The 9,209-nt window shown below is 53.7% G+C and overlaps 1 pseudogene; it reads right to left on the bottom strand.

Annotated features, from left to right (window-relative positions):
* Positions 1-518: 518 nt before the first annotated feature.
* On the bottom strand, positions 519-3,467 carry LOC102247773 (annotated as a pseudogene).
* Positions 3,468-9,209: the final 5,742 nt, after the last annotated feature.

Genomic DNA, 9,209 nt, shown 5'->3' with positions numbered 1-9,209 from the left:
GGTGGGGGGGAGGTGTCCCAGAAAGACTTCTTTATAAGGACAGGCCTAAGAAAAGCTGCAAATTCTGTTGAGTCCCTGAGTTCATGCTCAGGCCACATGTTCTATTAGCAATACTCTCTTGTCTTCCCCGGTTCCCAAAAGGACCTTCTCCTCCAGTCATTCATTCTGGTTCCGCTCTTCACCCCCATTTTGCCTCTGTGTAATTGCGTATGCTCCTCCCCCACACCCCAATGCCCTGCCTCCCCACCCTGCCGTTTTTGCAAATTAAATATTAGGTGTCCTTCCAGGTCCCAGTTCAAATGGCACTTCCTCCAAGAAGCATTTGGCTATCAACTCAGTTTGGAAGTGGTGACCAGCCCCCTTCCTCCGTTACCCACGTTACGGTCCGGACCACGTTCTGGACCCACACCAGGCACTGCCTTGCTTCTTGATGACTTCCGGGCCTGTCTTCTTTTGTGTTTTTTTTTTTTCCTTTTCAGGAAGCATTTTATTGTTGCTGACAGAAAAATCAACACTTTTCAGAGAACCCCCCGCATAAACGTGCTCAGCTTCTGAATCTTGTTTTTTGCAGACATATCAACATATTTCTCTTCAATTCGGACAACCATTCCACCCATGACTGACAGATCAATCTTAACTTCCAGTTTCAATATTTGGCTTTTACTTAGGACGCTGTTCAAGATGGTTTTTGTTTTTATTTTTTATTTTTTATATTTTATTGATTTTTTACAGAGAGGAAGGGAGAGGGATAGAGAGTTAGAAACATTGATGAGAGAGAAACATTGACCAGCTACCTCCTGCACACCCCCTACTGGGGATGTGCATGCAACCCAGGTACATGCCCTTGACTGGAATCGAACCTGGGACCTTTCAGTCTGCAGGCCAAAGCTCTATCCACTGAGCCAAACTGGTTAGGGCCAAGATGGTTTTTAAAATATATATTTTTTTATTGATTTCAGAAAGAGAGGGAGAGGGAGAGAGATAGAAACATCAATGATGAGAGAGAATCACTGATTGGCTGCCTCCTGCATGCCCCCATCCTGCACACCCCTTGCTGGGGATCAAGCCCAGCTGGCATGTGCCCCAAACGAACGGAGAATTGAACTATGACTTCCTGGTTCATAGGTCAAGGCTCAACCAGTAAGCCATGCCGGCTAGGCTCAAGATGGTTTTTAATTCAGAAAGAGTGGCTTCATCTAAAGGCGATGCCACGGGCACTGTGCATGGTCCTCCGCGGTGACACTCCTCCTGGTAGGAGGGGCAGAAGTGACGCGGGGTGTTGTCCCGGCGACCGTCTCTGACAGGCAGCTGGATCAGGTTGGATGTGAGGGGAGGCAGTCTCTCTTCTGCGGTCATGTCATTCAGGCTTTTCACTTGAAGGGAACACTTGCCATGGGGATTCGTAATCGAAGCCGCCATTTGGGGGTCCTTCAAGATGTGCTGTTCTCAACGATTCCTTTCCTACTTGTTCCAGCTCATTCCGTTTAGATGCAGCAGAATACAGATCAGTGGCATAGCGACCTTTGATACCATCTACTGAACAGGTGGCCGCACAGGCTTGGCAAACGTCCTGGCCACCCATGTGCTGAAACACGGCGCCTGCAGGGAGGGCCCGGAAACTGCTGAGGAGGCGTGTCCTCCCTCGGCTGTAGGTCAGACCCGAACCGGGAGAGGGTGGGCATGTTTCCAATCCACGGTCCTGAGCACCATAGGCCAGTGATGGCGAACCTATGACACGCGTGTCAGAGGTGACACGCGAACTCGTTTTTTTGGTTGAGTTTTCTTTGTTAAATGGCATTTAAATATATAAAGTAAATATCAAAAATATAAGTCTTTGTTTTACTATGGTTGCAAATATCAAAAAATTTCTATATGTGACACGGCACCAGAGTTAAGTTAGGGTTTTTCAAAATGCTGACACCCCAAGCTCAAAAGGTTCGCCATCACTGCCATGGGCAAAGGAAGGTGCCTTGTTTTGTAAATGCTCAGGGAATGTCCGATGAGCTAAGGAGTAACTTTTCTAGCCTTCAAAGCCCGATGTGCTTCCTGCAATATTGGGCACCTGGCGTGCGGGAAAGAGGAAAGCTTTTCCCTCCCTTGTCAGCCATTTCCTGGTTCTCTGTCTCTCGGGAATCGTAGACAGGATGACCTTCATTCCTCCATCTCAAAGTGAGCAAACCAAGGCCCAGAGAGGGAAAGGAAGTTCCACCAGGTCACACAGCGAGCTGGTGGCAGAGTTAGACCCTGGGCTGAGGGTGTGCTCAAGGTAGTTCTCTTTCCCTTCTGTGGAGAGAGGTCGTGGAGTGTTGAGGGGCTAAGGCATGGATGCTGGAGCACTTGGGTTACTGGGAGAATTCAGTGGTTTCATACATGCGGAGTCCTTGGATCAGCCCCGGCGTGGGAAGCACGAAGTAAGTGTTCGTTGCTGTCACCTTTATCATCCCTCTGCCCTTGCTGACAGCCACTCCCTCCTACCACCGTGTCCCTTCACTTTAGGGGAGAAGAATCCTAAGAGGATTAGCTATGCCAGTATCTTACTGGGCAGCAGGTGGGAACCGGGCAGGTGGCTTAGAGGACTAACCTTCTGGGTTACTGGCCCCAGTGGCCTAGGCTGATTTTCTGGACCATCACGGACCCAAGGCCCAACAAATCCAATCTTATTTGTCTCAGTGATGGGGAAACAAGAAGGAACCTTCTTCCCTTGTTGCGGGTGCTCGGCAGACCAGCTGAGTCTGGTGCAGTGCCTGCCCAGTGGTCACTGTGACTCAGTGCAAGCAGCAGCCACAGAGGTCTGCCCACACCCTGTCTGTCTGTCTGTCTGTCTGTCTGTCAGGCAGTCTGCAGACCCTTTCAAGCTAGGTCCTTGGGATGGCAGAGTCCCAGAAGCAGTTTTCATCATATTTCTCCCGTCAGTAAGCTGCAAGCAAGATTTCCCCTCTCTGGTGGGAAGGGCATCACCTTCATCCCTGGGAGTCCATGAGTGACAGCTTCAGCCTACAACGGGCTGAGGCGGGGAGGTCAGCGTGGCTGCACCTACCGGAAGCCTCTTTCTCAGCTTCCCAGCATCTGCACCTCCCAGGCAGCAGGAGACGCAGGGCAGGCTCCCACCCAGAAACTGCTTTTTTCTAGGCTAGAGCCACCGTTTGCTTCCTCCTCTGAAAACAAACGTAACTGGGACAGGCCTAGGAGAAGGGCTCTGAGAATTGAGACCAAAGTTCCCTTCGTGGGCTGAGCCATTTCTGGGTTTCTATTCCCCTTCCAGGTTGGCGTCTGATTGGGTAAAAAAGAGCGCAGCGTCGGATGCTGGCGCTTGGCACAGGAGCCCTGTGCATTAGGGAGCTTCTAGATGGGAGTTTGTGCGAGCAGTGAGAGGATTAATTGGAGCAGCAATTCTCCTGCCCCAAATCTGATTCTGTGATCCTGTTGTTGTTTTCTGAGTCCTTCCAGAGGGTGGTCATACTCGACATGATATCTTAACCAGCCCGGACAGTTCTTTCCCAGTCGGAAGCTGGGCTGGCTAAAGCACCTGTCCGCCCTCCTTCCACGCTCTTCGTAACCAAAAATATATTTGGTTATTCATTCATTCATTCATTCATTCATTCATCTACTCATTTGGTGATTGAATCACTATTTCAGGGCTCTGGGGTTACAGCGGTGAACGAGAGAGATGTGGTTCCTAACCCCTTGGAGCTCTCAGTCTAGCAGAAGACTCGGGCATTGAGTGGCTTACAAGAGGACTGGGTCATCTGAAATGCCCAGCCCCCCTGGTCTGGTGGTTAGGGAAAGCTTCCTAACGGAAGTGATATTCAAGTTAAGACCAGAAGGAAGAGTAGGAAATATCCAGGCAGAGTGTCGGGGGTGGAGCATTTTAGCCAGAGATATCAACCTGTGCAAAAGTTCTGAAAAAGCAAGAGAGCAAGGAGGAGGCCGGGCCGTGGTGGCTCAGTGGTTGAGCGTCGACCCATGAACCAGGAGGTCACAGTTCGGTTCCCAGTCAGGGCGCATGCCTGGGTCTCGGGCTCGATCCCCCCAGTGTGAGGCGTGCAGGAGGCAGCCAATCCATGAGGCAGCCAGTTGATGATTCTCTCTCATCATTAATGTTTCTCTCTCTCTCCCCCTCTCCCTTCCTCTCTGAAATCAATAACAATGTATTTTTAAAATTAATTTTTAAAAAGAGAGCAAGGAGGGGAATGTGCCAGAGGAAGCTGAAAGGAAGTGCAGGGGCCAGGCCATGGGGCCTTGTGTACCACCAAGGGGCTGTGGGTGTTTATTCTGACACAGTGGGAAGCCATCGATGGGGCTTAGAAGGGAGCGACCGGCCAGATGTGTTTGAGGAAGTGCTGCCTAGTTTCTGTGAGCTACTGGGAAACTTTTCCCTCCAGTTGATCCTTCTAGCTGAGATCTCGGCCTGGTGAGGCCGGGGCTGCTCCAGGCAACAGCCCCAGCTCCGATGTGACCACTGTGCAGCTTTCACTGACCGCCACAGCCAGAGTTTCATTCTTCCCCACTCTCCCTTCACGAGGACACACGTCACATGTGTGGGTTTCTCACGTCAGCCGCTGGCGCCAGACGGTGCTCATGAGACGGAGCCGACCAGCCCGGGAGAGGGCGCGATGGCCTTGCAGAAGGGGAAATTAGGAGTCACCAAGTTTCATGACCAGGATCTGAAAGTGCCTTATGTAAAAGACGCACATGGTGGGACAGCCCGGGGACAGAGCGCAGGGCGAAGTGAGGTCATTCATGTAGGAAGGACCCTTGGGGGAACTGGGTGGCTGGTCTTCTGTGATTTCTTCTCAGAGACTGTCTGCTGCTTCCTGGCCATCCGAGTCTGTCTGCCTCTCGCTTCCAAGGGTCATGACGACCCAACGCAGGCTGGGTGCAGGTATGTGCCGAGCTTCTGGGGCGGGGCTGCCAGGGCCGCTGGCACCCTATCTGAAGGTGGCCTGAGCCAGACCACTCCCTTTAGGATTATAAAGGTAAAATTTAGGGAGGACATGAAAGACAGAATGACGAGGCAAAGAAGAACAGGGGGGTATGAGCTTGCCATATCACCATCCTCCGTTCCCCGTAACCAGTGTTGTCAACACTGTTGGCATCTGGGGACAGACGTTCTTTGGGACAGTTCTGCATATTGCAGGATATTTGAGCAACGCTGGCTCTGAAATGCTCCTATACATTTTTCTAGTACTTCCTCGTGGGGCAATACCAGCTCCCCCTCCCCTAATTGAGAAGCACTGTTCCAGTGTTTATGGGGACAGGGTACGTATAGCGGCGCTTCGGATCCTGCAGCCAGCAAGCAGGGAGACTGGGAAAATCCCCCCATTTGAGAATATCTTAGGGAAGGTTTTGTCCACTGGGGTGGTTTTTCTTTTCTGGTCACTCATGGGGGCTCCTGCTGTCTCCTGGCCCCAAATGGAGTTCCTCCTGACTTCCCGAGCCTTGTTGCTCACGAGGGAAACGCACGGCCCTGTGTCGGAATCCGTGGGCTAAGCTCAGATTTCAGCGCAGACTTTTCCCAGGCCTCGTAGCGGGACTGCTCCTGGTGGCCGAGGTGCTGCTCTTCTGGGCCAGCAGATGGCGCTCGGGAGCCCCCGCTGTCTGCCGCAGGAGCGCCGGGAGCAGGGGTGACTGCAGAGGGAACTTGCCTTAAAGAGGACTGGTCCTTAAAGAGACAGGGCCACGCACCCACGAACTTGAACGGTAGCCCCAAAGCGAGACTGCACGAATAGCGAGCACCCCTGGCGAGGCGCTGATGCTCCTTTCTCCTAGCCTCCATGAATGTTGAGCTGCCACCTTGGGAGCCAGCCTCCTGGACAAGCCCGCCCTCAGCCCCTGTGGCCACTCCTGGCCCTGACAGGGACGGGGCCAGCCTGGTGAGTGGCGTCAGAGCTCCTGGCAGAGCAGCGCAGGGGTGGGACGCGCCTGCAGAACTCTGGCTGAAAGAGCGAGGAGCACAGCCAGCTTCAGGGGGAATGCTGGCCACAGGAGGGCAGGGGGCCAGCCCGTGAGCCCTGACCCCAGCTGGACGTGCCCCTGCTTTGCTCCGAGCTGATAAGTCAGAGCCGTTGAACTTTGTGTCTCTGGGCTTTTGGGACTTGAGAGAATCCTTCCGCCTCTTCTCCTGGCCTCTTTCCAAATGCCGATGGGGATGCTGTGGTAAGTAACGTAGGAGGGGGCGCCAGACCCTGCGGCGGAGCCCTCTGATCTGCTCTCTAGGAAACCTCTCCTGCTGACCCCTGGGTGGTGCTATCTGAGCCTGTTGGGTAAGGGCCATGTTAGCCGGGGCTTGGCACGCGGCCCTCCTGAAACTGCAGCTTGCTCCGTTCATCTAAGGCAGCTCCGCTGTCCGGAACGCTGGCCTCACTGGGGGGCCCTGGTCGTGGGAGCAGGGCTTCCGCACCCCCCTGAAGAGCGTGGGTGTGGGTGACTGAGGAGCTCATGGCTACAGGGACCTGGGTGTCCCTGTGCCTCCTCCGGGCCAGGGGAGGCCACCAGGGGGTGACTGCCGTTCTCAGGTTTACATCTTGCCAGAGCTGCAGAGCTTCCCCGTGACTCAAGCTGACACAAAACTTGGATAGAGAAATGAGTAACTGGGGAGGGCTGGTGCGTTCATCTGTGCTGCCTGCAGACCTAACTGACCGCTGGAACCGCGAGGAGGCTGGGAAGAGGCAGGTGGGAAGAGGGCCAAGGACGGAACTCTTAGGCCAAGCCTTCTCCCTCCGAGGTGACTCGGTGGAAGCCTGGGGAATTCTCTTCTCTCCAGGCCCCACGGGTGAGGGCGAATTCTAGAACAGTAAACGCCGCTTCACTGGACCCAGGTGATGGAAATGAAGCCAGGAGCAGGAAACAGGCCACCCCAGGGGCTGCTCGGAAGCAAAGCGTATGGTCCTCTAAGGGCTGGTAGAAAGCCTGGAAGTCATCTCTCCGACCCACCTGGTTGTCCACCTACAGATGTGAAAACGGAGGCTGGCCCAGGGCATAGAAGCAGGAGGGTTTGGCCGGGACTGGGGTTCAGGAGGCTGTCATTAGATTGACTGCATGTAGCTGGTGCCCAGGGTCATCTGCCCTGTGGGAGTGGATGTGGTTTTCTTTGGGAGTCAGCTCTCTTTTTGCTTTGTCATGGGTGGCCGGGGGGTTCTGCCTTGCGTTTCTCCTGTAGCCCCGATTTTTATTTTGTTCTCCCTGAGTCTAACTTCATTCTCTCTGTTCACTGTTCACTCATTGCGGCCCAGTCCAGAGTTTACACGTGTGGGCTCTGGATTCAGAATCTGGGTTCGTTTCCAAGGTCACCACCGGCTAGCCAGTGGCTTGTCTTTCTGCTGCTGTGGAGTGGAGAGGATAGTAGCGCCTGTCTCCTGGGTTTATGATGAGGATTAAGTGAGCTAATTTATGGGAAGCACATAGAGCAATGCCTGGCACTTAAAAAGCACTCAATAAATAAATGTTCGCTGTTGTTCATTTTATTTATTCAACATTTATAATTGAATGCCAGTCGGTTGTGCTTCTGACAGAAAGCTGACCGGGGGGCACAGTGTGGTTTCGGCTGCTTCGGAGGTCTACCGGAGCCTCACTCATCCACTGGGCTGAGTGTGGTGTACACCCCCGTGAACAAAGGTGTAGGCCCAGCTTTTAAAAAGCTGATCTACCAGGGAGGGTGGAAACACTCGGTTCTTTGGCTATCACAGTCTGTTCTTTGTTTTTTTTATTTGAATGCAAAGGGCTCCGCCCGCCCTGGCCACCAGTAACACCCAGCCCCTGCTCACAGGTGCTCCCTGCTGGCCCCAGAGTGGAAAGAGGCAAATGAATAGCCTTTCCCCAGCAGTGACCTCCGGGGGGTCAGGGGAGCAGGGACTCCCAGGGCCTTCCTATTGTGCTCAGAGAAGCTGGGTTGCTAACAGTGAGGAGGGAAGAAATGTGGAAATACCCAGTTTGGATTCTAAGCACAGTCACCTGGCTGGTGGAAACAGGAGTTGGTTGTTGGAGAGGCAATGAGTAGCCCAGCCCCGGGAATTCTGTGCGAGGCCGCTGACCTTCAGAATGGGATATAACTTCTTCCCGCTCTGTCCCTCATCCGCAGCACTCCCGGCAAGACAACCTACCCTTGCTTAACTCTCCCTTAAATCTGGTGGTGAGGCAGGAGCAGGGCGGTCACCAGGGGAGGTGGGGAGTTCAGAAACGCCCGAGTGCATGGCCAGAGGGAGAGCTGGGGAAGGTGGGGAGTGTTCACTCAAAGGACTGGGCAGCGAGTGGTTAGCGCGGGCTTGGAGGACACCTTGTGATGGGTGCTGATTCAGTGCCGTGGGGTGCAGGGACAGGTCTGCACTTAGCTGAATCAGGGCCTCCTGTCCACAGGCACACACACCCCTGCTGCTCTGACAGATTGGGGTTGCTGGCCGTGCACTTCTCCGCTGGCAAAATGCCCATGAAAGTGACTCTTTAACCCCTTCCTTCCTAAGATGTGGATGGGGTCTCCCCCAATCTCCTCCCTACCCTCAGGGCCAGATTTCTGGAGGCTTCTGCTCCAGTCTGAAATCACCCTGGTGCTCCAAGGCCCCCACACGTGTCTCCATAGCCAAGGTTAGAGTCAAGCTGTGTGGTGTTAACATCTACTGAAGGCCATCCAGTGAAGGCATCAAGGCATGAAGTAACTGCCCTTTCCCGGGACACATCTGTGTGACAGGTGTGTAGAGATGGAAGAGGGCTGGATGGGTTTCCTGGAAGGTGTTCTCTAACCCGTGGACCAGCAAAGATTTCCAGGGACCTTTGCCACCCTGCTTTCGCCAGTCAACTGACAGTGGGGGCAGCATGGATGGCATTTAAGAGCATGAGCGGACGGCGCCAGGGTCTGAGTCCCAGCCCTCCACTTCCTGTCGGGTGGGTTCCTTAGCTGCTCAGTGCCTCCGTGTTCTCATCTGGAAAATGGAGGGAACTGAGATACTAAGGTTCACAGTGATATAACCTTGTAAACAAAACACTAAGAGCCAAGCCACGTGCACTGTAGCCTCCTCTGTTAATTATTAGAAGTGCTCCTCCCTCTGGCCTCTAAGATCCCTCTCTCTCTACCCTGAATTGTGTTCTGGAGTGGGAGGTCCAAGACAGAGGGGGGGGGGGGGGGGGGGGGGGGGGGGAAGCAAACTATGGCATCGATAAGGAGAGCAACTGTAACATTTTAGCTTCAAAAATGCTGAAAATAGCTTGCTCCAGCCTTT

Source organism: Myotis brandtii, unplaced genomic scaffold (assembly GCF_000412655.1).
Source record: "Myotis brandtii unplaced genomic scaffold, ASM41265v1 scaffold50, whole genome shotgun sequence".
NCBI lineage: Eukaryota > Metazoa > Chordata > Mammalia > Chiroptera > Vespertilionidae > Myotis > Myotis brandtii.
This window is presented reverse-complemented; position numbering and strand designations above follow the sequence as displayed.